At 44.0% G+C, this 21627-nt stretch overlaps 1 pseudogene; it reads right to left on the reverse strand.

Moving 5' to 3' along the window:
- LOC102272248 (ATP-binding cassette sub-family C member 4-like) overlaps positions 1–15076 on the reverse strand; it is a 64499-nt pseudogene extending 49423 nt beyond the window's left edge.
- Between the last annotated feature and the right edge of the window lie 6551 nt (positions 15077–21627).

Below are 21627 nucleotides of genomic sequence, written 5' to 3' on the forward strand. Positions count from 1 at the left end.
CGAGAAGCCCTGATGACCTGGGAGTAGTCTCTGTGTCTCTCGTCCAGGAAGTGTCTTCAGGCCCCTCCTGTCCACCCTGAGGGCTGTGGACAGGCGGAAACCTGTTCTCCTCACCCAAGATCCCCCATGGAGGTGCACACAGGGGCCAGGTTGCTGGGAACTCGCTGGCTGTTCTGTTCTAATTAGGGTGACCCGCATGGGCTCCAGGTTGAACATTAGCCTGGTACTTGTTTCCTCAGCATTATGATCACTCCTGAATTCTCACAGGACAGAGGTTTCACACTTTGAAGTCCTAACCCCAAAAGCCTTGCCCTGGACTCGCATCATCCTGCCTCTTCCCACTGGTGCTGCCAGGAGGGTTTGCACTGTTGTTGGTCACAGCACTGTCTGGGAACCATGGGTAACCCCTGAGTTGTCCTGTGCACCAGAGGAATTAAAAGAGGGCAGGAGGTCACAGACTAAATGTGTTCACATTTTAGAGAATCCTGAGTTGAGTTTAGATCTTCCACTATCTAAAATTATCACCACTTCGGGATGGTAATGAGGGCAAGGTTAAAGGGCTCCTGGTCCATCTGAACACAGCATAATGTTGCTGCTGGTGTCAGCATCCTGGGAAAATCTGGGACCCGAGGACATGGACACCTGAACTCTACCCTCATTTATGATCCCAAATCTGACTTCCTGCTCCAGGAAGTTCTTGGCATCCTATTTATTATCTTTAGACATAGTTCAGGATGCATGTGTCTGAAACCATAAATACAAAGCTCTAAAGACAAGCCTTTCTGACCCTGGACAAGCTCTCAGTCATTAAGATGAACAGGCTCGTAAGTCAGAGTGCCTGAAGCGGAACCTCAGGTTGTTCTTTATGCTCCGTGTGACCACAGGCATCATATGGAACTACTTGGACCATGTCCTATCTTCTAAAATGAGGGTAATACTGAAACCTACAACTTCATTGAGTCAGCCAAAGGAATAAAAGTGATATTACATATAAAGTGCTCATAGCAGTTCCTAATGCATAACTTTTTTTGAGTACTTACTATTGTTACTGCTGCACTACTAATAGTACTGTTGTTGCCACCACCACAACTAGTGAGTATGAGCCCCTGTTACTGCTATTGGAACTTCTAGTACTACAGAGGATGAGGTCCCTTGTTTTCAAGGTCCTCGACTCCCCTCTTCTCTACCATGGCTGCCCCACAACCAGCCTCCTGAAGAAGGGGCCAGGGCTCTACCAACTGACACCTTCCACAGCCCCAGGCCTGGCCATCTTGGATCCCCAGCAGGAACTGCTCCTGGGGCTGGACAACTTTGGAATCAACATTCCACCCCACCCTTCACAAGGCACTGCAGCATCTTGGTGGTCAGAGCCCTCTCTAAGGTGGCACTCTGCCCCACATACCTGTCCCCACCCTATGGCACAATTGTCAACTCACCTTTGTCATCAATGAGAACTCCATCTCCCAGGACCACCCAGTCACCTGGGAGCTGACAGATTCTCTGTCTCTCCATTTGTGTGGGGCAGACTTCACCTGCCCAGCTGCCCACTGCCTGCAGTGCCCTTCAGTATAGCACAGCCTTTAAACAAGAGCCATGCCACCCACCTGTAAACCACCTGGCCCACTCACCTCACCCCAACACGATGGACTGATGACAGCTCACACCTTCTCCACCTAAAACACCCCTTTTACAGCAACTGCATCTTCCATCCCTCCTGCTCTCACACACTCACAGGCCGCCCGTGTCCCTAAGGCAGCACTAAGGGACCACGGAGAGCACGAGCCACCCAGGGGGGCCTGCAGCAGACCCCCAGCAGGCTCAGCCAGAACAGGGGGCTGACGGCACTGTGTCCCCAGGTGGACTGTCCTCTGGGGGATTTTGACCCAGGATCTTCAGGGTCATGGAGGTCACTGACCTCACAGCTTTCTGTCTTTAGTTTTCCCTGCACATCCCCTCCTCCACCCTCTGCCAATGCCAGGCTACCAAGGATCCCCCTTCAACCAGCAAACCACCCCCACAGCCAGGACAGAAACCAGCACGGAGGGTGCACAGAATTCATGGTGAAGATGAAGCTCCTCCCATGTAGGGGTCTGGCCTGGATGACCTGGCCTATGGGGAGGGGGCAGCCCAGGGAAGGGTGTGCTCTTGGAGCTCTGGCAGCTCCAGCCCAGATGCAAGGCCCCAGGTTCTGTTCCACAGGAAGGGGATGATCCTTTCTTAGAAAGCATTTATCAGATGTGCCCCGGGCAAGTTACTTGCTGGGCAACAATTACTTGCTGGGCAACAATTACTTGCTGAGTGACTATAAAATATCTTATGTTTTGGGCTCAAGTCCAAGTTTACCTCACCCAAACCATGAGGCACATATTCCTTGAGGTTGTAGGGTCTTGTCTATCTCAAGGATCACTTTGAACATTTATATCATTTACTGAGCATTAACAATGTCCTAATATGGTATTAAAGGCGTTTTGTTTTCAGTGCCATCCTTCCACAATACTATGTTTTAATTGGTTAAAAGAAAAACATTGGCTTGGCAAAAAGTTCATTCAAGTTTTCCCATAAGCTGAAAGAATTTTTTGGCCAACCCAACTGTAATCCCCTGGAGCATTTGTCTTTAAGCACCTGTCCATTCTAAAAGTAAATACAACCACTGAACTACATCGTGATTCACAGACAAGTTTTAACTTCAGACCTTAAACCACTGTCCTCTCTCCCCACCATCTCATCCATCTCAGTACTGATCTGCACACACTGAGAAGCAAAGCACAGTGTGGAAAAGCTTTTACCTCAAGAAACGTAAGTAGTCCCAGAATGAAATAGAATTTCCAGTAACACTTGATGATTGCTTTCTTTAAAGAAGGCTCCCGTGCATCTTTCTTGGCTCTCAAAACTTCTCGATCCCAGTACCTGTGATGAGAAACAAGCACAGTGAAGAAGAGCCCTGCTCAGGTAAAACGAGGGCGGGAAGAGCAGAAGACGAGCCTGCACTACAGGGCGCTCTGCGGCTGCCCCATAGATGCTAGCTAATGGGTCACAAGGTGCCTGAAGGATGAGCGGTGTAGACCGAAGCACCTGAAAAAGTACAAGACCAGGCCTTGAGGGAGAAGTGTTAGTCTCAGAAAACAAGTTCCTGCCAAGCTTTGCTGGACTCACAGGTCATAAGCACCTCATGGGGCAGACTCCCTCCTCCAGGGCCCCCACCTCCAGGGACAGAGCTTGGCCTTCAGGCTCCCTTCAATTGCACAGATGCACAGGGAACACGGGCTCCCCAGCCTCTAAAGTGGGCTAAGCCTGGGGTCAGCCTGAGGGTGGCGTGCACTGTCAGGGGAGGAGGCTCAGAAGAACCCAGAGGAAGCAAAGCCCCCGCACACTTTTAGCCCCACGTGGAAATTCTCACTCTCCCTCCCCTTCTCCCTGCTGCCTGTGCTCACCCTTGCAGCTCTTCTCCAAGGTGCTGGGAGCAATCATCTGGAAGCACTGAGTACAAGTCATCTTGTTTTATTTTCCGTTTGTAACCAATTTTAAACAAGGGGTTTAGCCACCTGTTAAAAATTAAAGGACAGTGACAAATATCTAAATTACACAGCTCTAATTAGAATCCCAGGTTTGATGCACGATACTGGATGCTTGGGGCTGGTGCACTGTGACAACCCAGAGGGATGGTATGGGGAGGGACGAGGAGGAGGATTCAGGATGGGGAACACATGTATACCTGTGGCAGATTCATTTTGATATTTGGCAAAACTAATACAACATTGTAAAGCTTAAAAATAAAATAAAATTAAAAATAAAAATGAATAAAAAAGAATCCTATGGTGATGGGCTTTGTTAAAAAAACAACAACTATATTTTAAATATATGGTGGAATAATTAGATATGTGTTTACACACTCACACACAGACACACACACACTCCCTAACTCTGTATGCTGAACGGCCCCAGAAGCAATAACACACTGGTAGCAAAGAGCATTCTAGCCCCTGATCTTGGGGTTTTGTTTAACTTACACAATTACATTTTTTTTTCTTGTGTGAAGGACTTTCAAAGTCTACTCTCTAATCAGCTTTCAAATGTTCAATACAATAGGATTAACTATAGTCACCAGATTGGATATTACACCTTCATGAAAGTGAAAGTCGCTCAGTTGTGTCCGACTCTTTGCAACCCCATGGACTATACAGTTCATGAAATTCTCCAGGCCATAATACTGGAGTGGGTAGCCTTTTCTTTCTCCAGGGATCTTTCCAACCCAGGATCAAACCCAGGTCTCTCGCATTGCAGGCAGGAATTTCCACGAACTGTATAGTGCATGGGATCGCAAAGAGTCGGACATGACAGAGGGACTTTCAGTTTCACGAGGATGTAATATGCAGTCTGGTGACTATAGTTAATCCTACTTTTTAACTTATTTTATAATGGAAGTTTGTGTCCTTTGGTCCCATTTACTCAGGTCTTGACTTTTTAATATCCTTCTTTCTAAAACGAAACAACTGAAGAAATGGCTGATTCCAAGGCTGGGGCTGTGTGTGTCAGCACTGATAATTCTTTGTTTTTTTAAACTGTAATAGAAGTGCCTGCCATGAAGCTTTGAAGACATCCATGTCAAAGACATCCATCTCTGGTGAACACATGACAGCTACACAATGAGATAAAGAGCCAGGCCACCCCACCCATGAAGTTCCCGCTTTTAGAAAGCTCTGGTTGACCTGATAACAGGCCATCTCACTGACAGCTTCCTTCTTCCTTCTCATACTTTAATTGCCACTCTTATTTTTAATTCACCAATAAAAAGTGAACCTGTAAAATCCTAGACACCCCACCCTCAACCCCAAAAAAGGCAGAACCCCAAGTCCAGGCTTGCTCATGAGCTCTCTCTCTCTACCCAGGACCTCACTGTGTCACCTCAGGTACCCTCCAGGACATGTGAGTGATACACCTTGCCATTCCAAAGTTCCTGATGGTTGTTGCTGACACGTGTCTCACAATCGTAAGAACCACAAGAGCCAGTCAAGCCACAACACTGGCTCCAAAAGGAGAATTTCTGTGGGGCTGCTCATAACTAGTACGAGCCCTGGTAAGCAGAGCCCCAGGCAATCCCGGCAAAAGCCTCACTGTCTACAGCCTAAGACCTACAGGCAGAGAAAGTCCAAGATGGGTCTGGGACACATTGTGCCATAAAATAAAGAATCATGAGGATGTGTAGGAAGGACAGAGAAGCTTGAATGGCTCTTGCTAGACAAATCTGGGATACTTTGAGCATCAAAACAAATAAATGGCAATGAACCTTAATCCAGTAAATAATGAAAGAATCCATGAATCCTTAGTGCTACATAAACAGGAGAGAAAGTAAAACTCTTGCAAACAAATGCAAACAAACATAAAAGGAGTAATCAGTTACTTTTAAGTTGTGTACATAACTGAAAATGTACTATACTGAATAATTTTTAAATTGTTTTGTGATTCAATCTGTAAACTATGTATCCCAAGATATGTCTGTTCTATACAGATGCTTAGTCCCTTGTGCAAATCAAGTGCTGGTCCAAAAGACTGCTGAAATTTTATATGCTTACTGATATTTTACACTTTTTTATCCTGCATGTCCTGCAACCTTGTAAGTCTGCACAATAAAAATGTTTAACAATTCAGAAAAAAAAGGAACAATCAAGTCAGAAAATCATCAATGGAAATTAAAAATAGTGTGTGAAAGCTTGAAGCAGAGATATTTACATAATCTCAAATGATCTCTCTGCAATTATTTATTATAAAGGGAAAAAAACAGTAACTGTACAGATGATCCCACCAAAAAACTTATTCAGATCGATTATGCATTATTTAAATGATAATAGCATGCAGAGGCAGTCCATTGGTAAACACCATTTTACTGATGTGTCAGGGTAAGGAAATTTCCAAGGCCAGACAATAATAACCCATGGATAGAGATCAAACCAGTCAGTCCTAAAGAAATCAACCCTGATTATTCATTGGAAGGCCTGATCCTGAAGTTCCAATACTTTGGCCAACCTGATGCAAAGAGCTGACTGATCGGAAAAGACCCAGATTCTGGGAAAGATTGAAGGCAAAAGGAGAAGAGGGCAGCAGAAGACGAGATGGTTAGATAACATCACCGACTCAATGGACATGAAATTGAGCAAACTATGGGAGAGAGTAAAGGACAAGGAAGCCTGGTGTGCTGGTCCATGGGGTCCTGGAGTCAGACACGGCTGAGCGACTGAATAACAATGACAGAGATCACATTTCTTCTATCCTGTTATTCCTAGGACAACATGGGTATAGATGCTCAAGAACTATTTGTTGAATGTATGAATATCCATGACTCATTAAAGAAGCAATAAGACTGAACTTCAGATTTTACTAATCCAGGTACCTTGGCACATCTAAAGAGCCCTGGTCCAGGAGTCAGAATACTGGACTCTAGTCCCAGCAATGGTGCTGAGCACCCAGGACCTCAGCTGTCCTCTGCTCCACGTCTCCACTCCAGTTCAGCATCTCCATGACCTTTAACATCTCTAGGTCTCAGTTTCCTTCTGAAACAATGGTGCACATCTAGGAGCTTTACCACTAAGCAGGTTTGACACAAGTTGGGTGATTTATTCCACACGTGTCCCCTATATAAAATGCTCAGGGAATTAACACTGGGACTTACCCAGATGATGACACCCTGCCCCCAAAGTGAAAGCATTAGTCACTCAGTTGTGACCTACTCTTTGTGACCCCATGGTCTGTTCATAGAATTCTCCAGGCAAGAATACTGGAGTGGGTAGCCATTCCCTTCTCCAGGGATCTTTCTGAACCAGGGACTGAAACAGGTTCTCCTGCATTACAGACAGACTTTTTACCATCTGAGCTACAAGGGAAGCCCATAAAACACCCTCTTTAAAATTCTGCTTGAGGAGGAAAAAATGCTCAACATCAAAATATCCAGATTTCTTCCTAACTTTCAATGGGAAAGTTTAACATTTATTTATAGCATTAAATAATGTTCAAAATGTGGCATTTATTTTTTAATTAAATTTTTTATTTTGTAAAGGAGTATATTCAACTGACGACATGGTAGTTTCAGGAGGACAGCAAAGGGACTGAGCCATACATACACATGTATCCATTCTCCCCCAAACCCCACTCCCATCCAGGCTGCCACATAACACTGAGTAGAGTTCCCTGTGTGATACAGTAGGTCTTTGTTGGTTATCCATCCTAAATACATCAGTGTGTACACGTCCCTACCAAACTCCCAAACTATCCCTTTCCCCCATCACTCTCCTTGGCAACCATAAATTCATTCTCCAAAGTCTGAGAGTCTCTTTCTGTCAAAATCGGTATTTAATTGAAATGTATGAAGTCTTTCACTTTTGTTAATACAGTTTATTGCTAACAAGGATGTGATGCATATCCATGACCATATATTTTGATGGATCTTTTTTTCTATATTTCCAGAAGTAGAATAATTGGTGAAGGGCTGAATTGTTTTCCATTAGGTTCAGACCAATTTGCCCTCTTAACAGCTGTTTGTGAGCTTATTTCATTGTCAGCTTTGAATACCTGAACTACATTTTTTCTGGGCCTAAATTTAAAAATAATTCAAACAGTTTTAATTTGAATCTATTTGACTTATGCATCAGTCACTCCGTCCTGTTCGACTTTTTGCAACCCCATGGACTGTGGCCTGTCAGGCTCCTCTGTCCATGAGATTTTCCAGGAATGAATAAAAGAGTGGGTTGCCATTTGATTTGTGAAGATGGAACACTTTTTATGTCTCTTGATCATTTGTCTTTCTTCAAATGTCTATTAATATAGTTTTTCTATAGAGGATTTATATTTTTGAAATAACCTGTAATAGTGCATATAATACTTTTTCAGATTTTCACTTGTACTTTAATTCAGTTTAGAGGTTTTAATTTATATGTCATTTATTATATTGAGCTTTTCTTTTTGGTTTCTACTGTTGCTTTTGTAATATGTCTTTTAAAAATCCTAATATCTAAATCTCTGTGTTTTATTTTAGCTTTTTTTCTTATTTTATTTCTAACAATAAAGGCACCTAGAATTTTTTTTAAGTTTTTGTTATAGGATAGGCCCATTTTTTCCTAAAGCAGTCCATTTTCCCATTATGGTTTACTGAATTTTTCTTATTCCTCACTACTGGAAATAAGCAGCACAGTTAATGAACGTGTTCAGCTGGGGACTGGATTGTCCAGTCCCTTGAGACTCTGTCCTCACTGCAGCCTCTGGGGTGAGCTCTGCATTTCTCTCCACCCTTGTCCCAGAACCCAGCAGGTTGGGATGAGTGCAGGTCCTGTCCCCAGGGATGAGGGTGGGGCAGGGTCTTGGACCAGATGCACTTGGCCCAAGTGTTAAATCCTTGCTCCTCTGACACTGGCCACGTCTCAGTCACTGAACTGTCCCTTGCAAAGGGAATGTGCATGTAGAAACTGTCTGGTATCAAGACAGACTCTCTGGAGACACTTTTCAGAGAAACTGATGACATGACGGGGGATGTGAACTGGCCAAGTCCTGAGATGGTTTAGGAGATTGGTCCTGCTGGGCCCTCAGTAACTATCAATGGTGAATGGAAAGAAATATTTAATTTCAAACTATGATTGTTTGCACCATTTTCAGAATACCACTTGTTGTTCTTCATTAACAATCAGAAATCCACTTGCTGTATTGGAGGCTGAGTGAGCTCTCCAGGGCTCTTGCGCTGACTTTGATCTGTTCCCAGTGAGTGTTTACTTTGATGAGTTTTGGTAATTTTATACAATAACCACAGCCTCAAGCAAGAAGTAGAACATTCCAAAGGTATAGTCCTTGGAGAAGGAAATGGCAACCCACTCCAGTGTTCTTGCCTGGAGAATCCCAGGGACGGGGAGCCTGGTGGGCTGCCATCCATGGGGTCACACAGAGTCGGACACCACTGAAGTGACTTAGCAGCAAAGGTATAGTCAAATTTATTGGTATGTCCTTACAGCAAAATAAACTGCCTAACAAATTTAAATTTATCTCCTGTAGTTTATTCTTGTTTTTTTTTTTTTTTTTTGGTCTTTATAGTTCTGCATCTGATCAGCCTGATGTGTCCTTTAAGAGGTATCAAGTGGATAATTTGCTGTTCAGAGTCTTCCATGGGTCCCCCAGTGTGTTGATTCCTACCCTCTGTTGACCTGAAACAGACAGACTGCAAAATATTTCCCCAGCAAAGATGGGCTTATCCAGAATCAGCAGAGAATTGCAGTTTGAGGTCTGCATTTGTGGAGAGCCAAGTGTAAGTCCCCAAAGTGCCAGGGCTGGAGAGCACTTTTATAGATGGGAAGAGGAGGTTGGAAGGGCTCTTACAGAGTCCATGGCTTTTCATTGCCTGCATCCTTGCTAGGAAAGGACAGCAGTCCTTCTTCTTCCTGTTGGTGCTGCTGTTGTTGTAACCTCATCTATCAAAGTTATAAGAGGCTTTCTACTGGGGACCACATGGGATTACTCGAGCACTCTGTGGTGGTGATGACTGCTCTTTGTCTGGGGGGACTTGTCCTATTCAGAGCATCACTGACCCTCTCAGCATCCCAGGGAGGTGTTCTCTCCAGGTCTTCTCCCCACTTTCCAGAGGCCAATACTAAGAGGTTATGTGGCTAGTTCACGGTCATATAACCAGGAAGTGGCAAAGTCTAGACTCTAACACAGGAACACTTCCAAATGAGGCACATCAGGTGCCATTTTTGTTTCTCATTAAATTTTTTAAAACTGTGGAAAATGCACACAACATAAAATTTCCTGATAATTTTTAGGCACACGGTTCATTATTCCTAACTACCTTCACATTATCGCAACCAGTTTCCAGCACTCTCTTCCTCCTGCACTGTTGTGCCATCAAACACTAACTCCCCACTTGCCTTGCCCCCAGCCCCTGGCAACCACAAGGCCACTTTGTTTCTCTTTAAATTTGACTGCTCTGAGGACTTCATGTAAATCAAATCATAAAATATTTGTCCTTTGTGATGCACCATTTTACAACCCCACCGTCAGTGTGCAGGATTCTAGTTTCTTCACATCCTTGCCAACACTATTTTTTCTTCCTTTTTTTCCCCATGGGAGCCCTCCTAATATGTATGAGCTGGTGTCTCATTGTGGTGCATAACATAACAGGGTTAAGCAACTATATGCCAACAAAAATTAATTCTAAAAAATCATGAGCTATAATTTTGATTAAAAAAAAACTGCATGTGCAGATATGCCAAGATTTCTAGGGTAAAGACTAAGAAATAACCAAAATATCCACAAGTAGACCTGGCTAAAAAACAAATCCTTATTCTTTTCTTCTTGCACATGCTGTCATGTCCAACTCTTTGCAACCCTATGGACTGTAGCCCACCAGGCTCCTCTGTCCATGGGATTCTCTAGGCAACAATAACGGTGTAAGTTGCCATTTTCACACCGAGAATCACCCGAGATTCTTACACCCAAGAATCAAACCTCGTCTCTTGTGTCTCCTGCACTGCCGGGTGGATTCTTTACCTCTGTGCCACCTATCTGAGAGGCCCTTCTTCTTCTTTAGTTTTAAGTTTTTTATAGAAATAGAAAATATATATATATTCTTTTCTAAAATTCAGTTACCAATAGTCAAAACGTATGCTTTCTCTTAGGCTCTAAGGGCTACCTGTGCTGTGAAATACTAAAACCCCAGTGAGGTCATTTGTATAAAGACAGTAAGCTAGTTACTGGCATCATTTGCAAGTTTAGAAAGCAGGTGAAATATGAGAAGAAAAGCAAATAATGAGAAGATGAGAACTCAGTTTTTCTCTACAAGGCGGACTTTGTCTCTGGGCAGTACTTCCTGCCTGGGCTCATGTCAGCTTTCCCCAGGGCAGCGAGTGGGGAACACAGGGAAATCACAAGGGTACCTCAGACTTTACATACAGGCTGGAAATTGTGTTCAACAACTAACTTCACAAAGTCTGGACCCCTTTTAAAAGTTAACATTAAAGTAGTAATGCCAGTGGGAGGGGTGGCTGAAAGCAGAAGCCAGTCTCCACCTTCCATCAGAATCACCTGGAGCTTATTTAACCCCCACCCCCAGAATTTCTAACTTTACACAATTGGTCTAGAAAGAGTATAGGGGGGATTTGCATTTCTAACAAGCTCCCAGGTGAGGAGGATGCTACAGGTCTGAGAGCTCTGAGAACAGTCACCCTAAAGCTTGATTATAGAGATGTTTCATATGCATCATCTCCAGCAGCAAGAACTTTAAGAATTTCCCTTGAGAGACTCCTGCTAACAAGACCAAAGGTGTCTTTAGAATTGAATTCTCTCTGCATTTAAGAACAAGGATCCCAATAGAAGCAGCTCAGAACAGCAGTTACATGCAGGGCATCACATACTGGGAGCCAGACCCTGGTTTGGGATCTAACTTTTGCTATTAAGCTGTGTGATGCAGGCAATTTACTCAAACTCTTAGAATTTGGGGAGAATGGATACATGTGTAGGTATGACAGAGTCCCTTTCCTGCCCACATGAAACTATCACAACATTGTAAATTGACTATACCCAATATAAAATATAAAAAAAAAAATTACTCAAACTCTCTGTTTAAGTGACTTCACATGTAAAATAAGAGGTAATCAGTTCATTTCAGTTCAGTCGCTCAGTCGTGTCCAACTCTTTTTACACCCCATGAATTGCAGCACGACAGGCCTCCCTGTCCATCACCATCTCCCGAAGTTCACTCAAACTCACGTCACATCGAGTCGGTGATGCCATCCAGCCATCTCATCCTCTGTTGTCCCCTTTTCCTCCTGCCCCCAATCCCTCCCAGCATGAGAGTCTTTTCCAATGAGTCAACTCCTTGCATGAGGTGGCCAAAGCACTGGAGTTTCAGCTTTAGCATCATTCCTTCCAAAGAACACCAGGGCTGATCTCCTTCAGAATGGACTGGTTGGATCTCCTCACACCCAAGGGACTCTCAAGAGTCTTCTCCAACACCACAGTTAAAAAGGTTGGGAAGCTCTAATGTAAAAATCTGGTTTCAAGTATTTTGGTTAAAAACTTTTTGTTAAAAAACCTTTTGTTTCAATGTTTTAAGATTATGTGTTATGGAAGAGATGCTGATGATTAAAATCAATTTCTGGTAAAAAAAAAAAAAAAAAAGCATCAATTCTTTGGCACTCAGCCTTCTTCACGGTCCAACTCACATCCATACATGACCACTGAAAAACCACAGCCTTAACTAGACGGACCTTTGTTGGCAAAGTAATGTCTCTGCTTTTGAACATGCTATCGAGGTTGGGCATAACTTTTCTTCCAAGGAGTAAGCATCTTTTAATTTCATGGCTGCAGTCACCATCTGCAGTGATTTGGGAGCCCCAAAAATAAAGTCTCACACTGTTTCTACTGTTTCCCATCTATTTCCCATGAAGTGATGGGACCAGATGTCATCATCTTAGTTTTCTGAATGCTGAGCTTTAAGCCAACTTTTTCACTCTCCTCCTTCACTTTCATCAAGAGGCTTTTGAGTTCCTCTTTACTTTCTGACATAAGGGTGGTGTCATCTGCATATCTGAGGTTATTGATATCTCCCTGGCAATCTTGATTCCAGCTTATGCTTCTTCCAGCTCAGTGTTTCTCATGATGTACTCTGCATATAAGTTAAATAAGCAGGGTGACAATATTCAGCCTTGACGTACTCCTTTTCCTATTTGGAGCCAGGCTGTTGTTCCATGTCCAGTTCTAACTGTTGCTTCCTGACCTGCATACAGGTTTCTCAAGAGGCAGGTCAGGTGGTCTGGTGTTCCCATCTCTTTCAGAATTTTCCACAGTTTATTGTGATCCACACAGTCAAAGGGTTTAGCATAGTCAATAAAGCAGAAATAGATGTTTTTCTGCAACTCTCTTGCTTTTTTGATGATCCAGCAGATGTTGGCAAGTTGATCTCTGGTTCCTCTGCCTCTTCTAAAACCAGCCTGAACATCAGGAAGTTCACGGTTCATGTATTGCTCAAGCCTGGCTTGGAGAATTTTGAACATTATTTTACTAGCGTGTGAGACAAGTGCAATTGTGTGGTAGTTTGAGCATTCTTTGGCATTGCCTTTCTTTGGGATTGAATGAAAACTGACCTTTTCCAGTCCTGTGGCCACTGCTGAGTTTTCCAAATTTGCTGGCATATTTAGTGCAGCACTTTCACAGCATCATTTTTCAGGATTTGAAATAGCTCAACTGGAATGCCACCACCTCTACTAGCTTTGCTCATAGTGATGCTTTCTAAGGCCCACTTGACTTCACATTCCAGGATGTCTGGCTCTAGGTGAGTGATCATACCATCGTGATTATCTAGCTCCTTCCAATTCAGCAGGAAAATTGGAAATGGGGTCTACCTAAATCAATGTGAAGTCCTCATCTTCCCATTTCCACGTACACACATTTTGAAAATCCACAAATAGAACATCCCTGGAGAGTTCCTTGCCCTGCCTGAAGTTAGAGAGATGTCTCTACTTTGGTATCATTTACAGTTGTTGCTGCTTAGTCACTCATGTCCAGCTCTTTTGCAACCCCATGGACTATAGCCTGCCAGGCTCCTCTGTCCATGGGATTTCCATGCAAGAATATTGAGTGGGTTGCCATTTCCTCATCTAGGGATCTTCCCAACCCAGGATTAAACCCACGTTTCCTGGTCTCTTCCTATGGCTTTAATACTGAGCCAACCAGGAAGCCCACACCCATATTTTTCCTTCTTGACCCTCTTTCCTTAAGGGCTACCAAATGGCGAAGAGATATAATTACACACACTGAACACACCACCATCAGAACAAGCATAGAAGCTCCGGTTTTCTGGGATCCCCAAGGCCCTTCCATATAAAAAAAAAAGGAAATGTCAGAACTTGTGGATAAGATGAATGGATTAGCATCCAGAAACAAAAGATATAAAAATCACTCAAGTGATATTAAACCCAAAGTTTCCACCCCACCTAGTTAGCAGTCCCAGCTACCAAATGGAAAACTTTAGTTACGAGCTTCATCTCTCTGAGCCGCTTTTCATCTGTGTTACCTCCCAGCTCAGGGACCCTTCAGTGATTTCAGTACCAGAGGACTCCTGGGAAGGACAACCTGAATCAAGACCCTGCACTGCTTCTGCAAAGGCTAGAGATGCAGATAAGACCCCACAGGCTTCAGGGACCCCACCCCAGGGTGACTCTCAAAGTTGGAAGGAAAAAGCATTCACAGTCAGGAAAGGGCTGGTCAAATACATCCTTCCATCCTCTCAATGTATCCCAGATAAAAGCAAAATGGGTTCAAGAATCATGTCCCCGTTCATTAAATAAAAAACAATAGTGTTCTTACACACATGGAATGTGTCACAACTAGATACCAGGATGTACAGTGAGAGATGCACACGGAGGGCAAGAGAGAAGGAGGGAGACATGGTAACAAACACAGGGACAGAGGGAACCTGGTGCAGTTGGAACTCAGCCGTCACCTAAGGAATGTGGGGAAAGGTGGGACATTATTGGAAGATGGCAACAGGAGCAGGGCACTAATTAGATAAAGGAAGCTGTTCATGGCTGCTTGCTTAGAGGGGAAGGGTGCGAATTAGTTTAAAACTATGAATCCGGAGCTGTCCTGGGAAGCCGGCTAAAGATGGAGGTCAGGGGTCCGGTCCTTCTCCCGCTGGCGGTGAGCCCCCTGGGCAGCCTGGGTTCTCAGCTTCCCTGCCTCCTGCCCCACTGCCCCTCCTGCTCCCAGGACTAAGGAGACTGACGGGGCAGCAAGCTGCAAGGCAGGGAAAACCTAAGCCCCGCCACCAGGACCCTCCGGGTCCTGCTACCCATTTGGCCATCCCACCCAGAGGGCACAGACAGGGAACCCCGCGGCCGGCGTGGGGAGACCCAACCGCCACAAGCAGCCATCGGAAAGCGCTCCGTCGCCCTGACCCTCGGCCCTGAAAGCTCAGCAGCGTCTGGCACTGGCCCTGAGGCGGCGGAGGTGTCACAGCCCAGGCGGGCTCTCACCAGAAGAACAGGCGCGAGCAGAAGTTCGCTTCCTGCAGCGGGTTGGGCTTCTCCTCCGGGGACACCGCCCGCATCTTGCCGGCCTGTGGGTGGGGGCAGCCGGGGCCACACGCAGGTTTGAGGCGAGGCCGCAGGCACCCCTGATGGTGGCTGTGGGGAAACTGAACGGCGTGAGACGCAGGACCCCAGGCGCCCTTATTCCCACCCTGGCTGCAAACTCTACCGGAGGGCGCGCTCTGAGCCTGGACCCCCACCCAGAAGGTGGAGAGGGAGGGCAGGTTGCTGCAGAAACGCCCTCAGCTGTGGTGAAGACCCGGAGAAAGCTGGCAGAAAGAGATAGCAGCCTGCCCTCCGGGCACGCTGCCCTCTTCAGGACCAAAGGAGGGCGCTGTGGGAAGGTCTCCAACTGGAATGGAGCAGAAGCCTGGAGGACCTTCCTGAGAGAGACTCCACCCCACGGCGAGATACCCTGAGCTAGTGGTCTGTACTGGTTGGTGGAGGTGAGCACAGATGACGGGCACAAAGCTGCCAGGCTACTGAGATGACAGCCCCAGACTCCCTAGTGTCTGTTCTACTGCTAGGCTGGCCCTGAGGAATCCTGTTTTCATAAAAGAAGGGAAAAGGAAAGGCTACAGCACAGCCTTCTCCTGGCATGAAGGACATGCATGCCAGTGAAGAGGCATGTGAACTGAGCACAGAGAAAAGGACATAAGCAAGAAGTCAACTCTTACTTTGTTTATCCCTCAAATAAATTTTAAATGAGCTAATAAGCAGGTGTACAAGAGGGAAATAAAGAACTTCCAACGTTTTCCCCATATATGAAGCCCGCATGAATATATATGAAGAAAAATGCATTCAAAAGTATTATTTCTGGAATGAATAAACAAAGTGTGGTATAAACATACAGTGGAGTATCATTCAGCCTTAAAAAGAAAGGAAATTCTGCCACGTGTTGCAGCATGGATGAGCCTCGAAGACTATGAGGTTGTGACTTACAATTAGAATACTTATTTAGTCTTCATGCTGTTGCTGTTACAGAACTCCTAAAACCCTTAGGTGCTCTAAGAGTGAAAAAATATCTTTTGGTAATTGTAACAAGCCCCTTTCAACTACACCTGAGTTTTAGTGAATGCATCTGTTAGTCAGAAAAACCAACCACCTGATTAAAGGGTTGGCGCTTTCAGCCCCACCCCCCAAATCCAGGGAGAAGAGGGACTGGAAACAGTTCAACCACCGATGGCCAATGCTTTAATCAACCTTGCCCAAGTATGCTTCTATGAAGCCTCAATAAAAAACCAATAGGATGGGGTTCACAGAGCTTCCTGGCTGGTGAACATGTGCAGGTGCTGGGAGGGTGACTGACCTGGAGAGGCCTGGAAGACCCTGCCCCTCCCCCTACCTTGCTCTCTGCATCTCTTCCATCTGGCTGTTCCTGAGTTGAATCCTGGGGTCGCACAGAGTTGGACACAACTGAAGCGACTTAGCAGCAGTGGCAGCAGCAGTGATCTAGTTATTTTGGAGAGGGCAATGGCAACCCACTCCAGTATTATTGCCTGAAAATCCCATGGATGGAGGAGCCTGATAGGCTGCAGTCCATGGGGTTGCTGAAGAGTCGGACATGACTGAGCGACTTCACTTTCACTTTTCACTGTCATGCATTGAGAAGGAAATGGTAACCCACTCCAGTGTTCTTGCCTGGAGAATCCCAGGGACTGGGAGCCTGGTGGGCTGCCGTCTATGGGGTCACACAGAGTCGGACACGACTGAAGCGACTTAGCAGCAGCAGCAGTGATCTAGTTGAGTAAACTGTTTTCCTGAGTTGTTAGTCACTCTAGAAAATTACCAAACCCAAAGAGGAGGTTACGGGAACCCTGATTTATGACCAATCCATGAGAATAACAGGTAATGACCTGGACTCATGACTGGCTTCTAAAGTTGAGAAGAAGGGGTAGTTTTGTGGGACTGAGTCCTTAACTGAAGACAAGGTCTAACACTAACTCCAGGCAGATAATTGTAGGACACAGTTATGTCTGGAGAATTGGAGAATTGGTTAGTACACACTTGGTGTCCAGAACTACTGAGTAACTAAAACACAAATACTGTGATTCCAGTTATATGAGGTGCCTAGAGTAGTCAAATTCATAGAGACACAAAGTAGAATGGTGTTTGCTGGGGGTTGGGAGAGGGTGGGGTGTCTAATGAATACAGAGTTCAGGTGGGGGATGAAAAAGTTCTGGAGATGGACAGTGGTGATGGTTGCACAACAACGTGAATATAATCAATGTCCACAATAGTTAATTTTAAAATGGTTAAAATATGCAAGATCCTCTATGACCCACTTCCTAGAGTAATGGAAATAAAAAAAGTAAACAAGTGGGACCTGATTAAACTTAAAAGCTTTTGCACAGCAAAGGAAACTATAAGCAAGGTGAAAAGACAACCCTCAGAGTAGGAGACAATAGTAGCAAATGAAACAACTGACAAAGGATTAATTTACAAAATGTGCAAGCAGTTTATACAACTCAATACCAGAAAACAAACAACCTAATCAAAAAGTGGGAAAAAGACTTAAACAGACATTTCTTCAAAGAAGACATACAGATGGCTAACAAACACATGAAAAGATGCTCAACATCACTCCTTATTAGATGCAAATCAAACCTACAATGAGATATTACCTCACACCAGTTGGAATGGCCTCATCAAAAAGTCTACAAACAATAAATGCTGGAAAGGGGTGGAGAAATTGGAGGAACACTCTTGCACTGTTGGTAGGAATGTGAACTGATACAACCACTATGGAAGATGGTATGGAGATTCCTCAAAAACTAGGAATAAAGCCACCATCTGACCAAACAACTCCACTTCTAGGCATATACCCTAAAGAAACCAAAACTGAAAGAGACACATGTATCCCATTGTTTAGTGAAGCACTATTTACAATAGCTAGAATGTGGAAGCAACCTAGATGTCCATCAACAGATGAATGGATAAAGAAGTTGTGGTATATATACAGAATGAAGTATTACTCAGCCATAAAAAGGAACACATTTGAGTCAGTTCTATTGAGGTGGGTGAACCTAGAACCTATTATACAGAATGAAGTGAATCAGAAAGAGAAAGATAAATACTGTACTCTAACACATATGTACGGAATCTAGAAAAAATAGTACTGAAGAATTTACTTACAGGGCAACAATGGAGAAACACACAGAGAATAGACTTACGGACATGGGGAGAAGGTGAAATGTATGGAAAGAGTATCATGGAAACTTACATTACCATATGTAAAATAGATAGCCAACAGGTATTTGCTGTGTGTCTCAGGAAACTCAAACAGGGTCTCTGTGTCAACCTAGAGGGGTGGGATGGGGAGGGAGAAGGGAGGGTCTTCAAAAGGAGGGGATATATGTATACCTATGGCTGATACATGTTGAGGTTTGACAGAAAACAGCAAAATTATGTAAAGCAATTATCCTTCAATAAAAAATAATTTAAAATAATGGTTAAAATAGTTTACTCATGTTATGTATATTTTACCATGTAAGGGAGGAGAAAATTCCTTTTTGTTTTACTTTTCTAGGCTCTTTGGCTGGGGCTGGGAAATTCAATTGATATAAGACAGATGAACAAGAAAAAAACAGTTTATTAACCTGTAAGGCATGCATGTGTATGCAAAAAAGTCTTTCTTCATACAAACAGTTGTTGCTCTACTCAGATGTGTTTGTAAAAGTGCTTCATTTTTAAGAAGACTGATGGGAAGGACTTTTGACAAGTACAGACTTCTGGTAAGTTTCAAATCAAGAGCTAAATTTAGTAAGAAATTACAGAGTCCTAATGGAAAACCTTCAGAGAAGGCAATGGCACCCCACTCCAGTACTCTTGCCTGGAAAATCCCATGGATGGAGGAGCCTGGTAGGCTGAAGTCCATGGGGTCGCTAACAGCCGCACATGACTGAGCAACTTCACTTTCACTTTTCACTTTCATGCACTGGAGAAGGAAATGGCAACCCACTCTAGTGTTCTTGCCTGGAGAATCCCAGGGATGGGGAGCCTGGTGGGCTGCTGTCTCTGGGGTCACAGAGAGACGGACACGACTGAAGTGACTAAGCATCAGTCAGTTCATTTCAGTCTCTCAGTTGTGTACAACTCTTTGCAACCTCATGAATCACAGCACGCCAGGCCTCCCTGTCCATCACCAACTCCCAGAGTTCACTGAGATTCACATCCATCGAGTCAGTGATGCCATCCAACCATCTCATCCTCTGTCATCCCCTTCTCCTTCTGCCCCCAATCCCTCCCAGCATCAGAGTCTTTTCCAATGAGTCAACTCTTCGCATGAGGTGGCCAAAGTACTGGAGTTTCAGCTTTAGCATCATTCCTTCCAAAGAAATCCCAGGGCTGATCTCCTTCAGAATGGACTGGTTGGATCTCCTTGCAGTCCAAGGGACTCTCAAGAGTCTTCTCCAACACCACAGTTCAAAAGCATCAATTCTTCGCACTCAGCCTTCTTCACAGTCCAACTCTCACATCCATACATGACCACAGGAAAACCATAGCCTTGACTAGACAGAACCTTAGTTGGTAAAGTAATGTCTCTGCTTTTGAATATGCTATCTAGGTTGGTCATAACTTTCCTTCCAAGGAGTAAGCGTCTTTTAATTTCATGGCTGCAGTCACCATCTGCAGTGATTTTGGAGCCCAGAAAAATAAAGTCTGACACTGTTTCTACTGTTTCCCCATCTGTTTCCCATGAAATGATGGGACCACATGCCATGATCTTAGTTTTCTAAATGCTGAGCTTTAAGCCAATTTTTTCACTCTCCACTTTCACTTTCATCAAGAGGCTCTAGTTCCTCTTCACTTTCTGCCATAAGGGTGGTGTCATCTGCATATCTGAGGTTATTGATATTTCTCCCAGCAATCTTGATTCCAGCTTGTGTTTCTTCCAGTCCAGCGTTTCTCATGATGTACTCTGCATATAAGTTAAATAAGCAGGGTGACAATATACAGCCTTGACGTACTCCTTTTCCTATTTGGAGCCAGACTGTTGTTCCATGTCCAGTTCTAACTGTTGCTTCCTGACCTGCATATAGGTTTTCAAGAGGCAGATCAGGTGGTCTGGTATTCCCATCTCTTTCAGATTTTTCCACAGTTTATTGTGATCCACACAGTCAAAGCCTTGGCATAGTCAATAAAGCAGAAATAGATGTTTTTCTGGAACTCTCTTGCTTTTTCCGTGATCCAGCGGATGTTGAAAATTTGATCTCTGGTTCCTCTGCCTTTTCTAAAACCAGCTTGAACATCTGGAATTTCGCAGTTCACGTATTGCTGAAGCCTGGCTTGGAGAATTTTGAGCATTACTTTACTAGCATGCGAGATGACTGCAATTGTGTGGTAGTTTGAGCATTCTTTGGCATTGCCTTTCTTTGCGATTGGAAGGAAAACTGACCTTTTCCAGTCCTGTGGCCACTGCTGAGTTTTCCAAATTTGCTGGCATATTGAGTGCAGCACTTTCACGGCATCATCTTTCAGTATTTGGAATAGCTCGACTGGAATTCCATTACTTCCACTAGCTTTGTTCATAGTGATGCTTTCTAAGGCCCACTTGACTTCACATTCCAGGATGTCTGCCTCTAGGCCAGTGATCACACCTTTGTGATTATCTGGGTCATGAAGATCCTTTCTGTACAGTTCTTCTGTGTATTCTTGCCACCTCTTCTTAATACCTTCTGCTTCTGTTAGGTCCATACCATTTCTGTCCTTTATCAAGCCCATCTTTGCATGAAATGTTCCTTGGTATCTCTAATTTTCTTGAAGAGATCTCTAGTCTTTACCATTCTCTTCTTTTCTTCTGTTTCTTTGGATTGATCACTGAGGAAGGCTTTATTTTCTCCTCTTGCTATTCTTTGGAACCCTGCATTCAGATGCTTAAATCTTTCCTTTTCTCCTTTACTTTTCACATCTCTTCTTTTCACAGCTATTTGTAAGGCCTCCCCAGACCGCCATTTTTTTTTTTTTTACATTTCTTTTCCATGGGGATGGCCTTGATCCCTGTCTCCTGTACAGTGTCACAAACCTCATTCCATAGTTCATCAGGCACTCTATCAGATCTAGGCCCTTAAATCTATTTCTCACTTCCACTGTATAATCATAAGGGATTTGATTTAGGTCATACCTGAATGGTCTAGTGGTTTTCCCTACTTTCTTCAATTTCAGTCTGAATTTGGCCATAAGGAGTTCATGATCTGAACAAAAGGACTAGTTGCTGAGTGAACTGGAGAATATGCTTATAAATTTTATTGTTTTTGTCTAAAATATTACTGGTTTAATTTAGTGTTTTCCCAACATAAAAAAATCCTTTCCCTCAAGCTAATTATGACTTACAACAATTTGGAAAATTACACCTTTGTAAGTAAAATACCTGATCCTCTAAAACTGAAAACTCTTAGGTTCCCAGAAGCTGTGTCAGCTAAATAAGTAAGGCCACCTCCTAAGAGGGACGACTGTTCCACCTCTAGTTAAGTGACGCATGTTCTCTGAACTCAGTTTCTCATCTGTAAAATGGGTACCAAAAAGAAATATCTGGGATTTCCTGGCAGTCCAGTGGTTAAGAATTCACCTT

The sequence above is a fragment of the Bos mutus genome, unplaced genomic scaffold, assembly GCF_027580195.1.
Source record: "Bos mutus isolate GX-2022 unplaced genomic scaffold, NWIPB_WYAK_1.1 CTG261, whole genome shotgun sequence".
Classification (NCBI taxonomy): Eukaryota; Metazoa; Chordata; class Mammalia; order Artiodactyla; family Bovidae; genus Bos; species Bos mutus.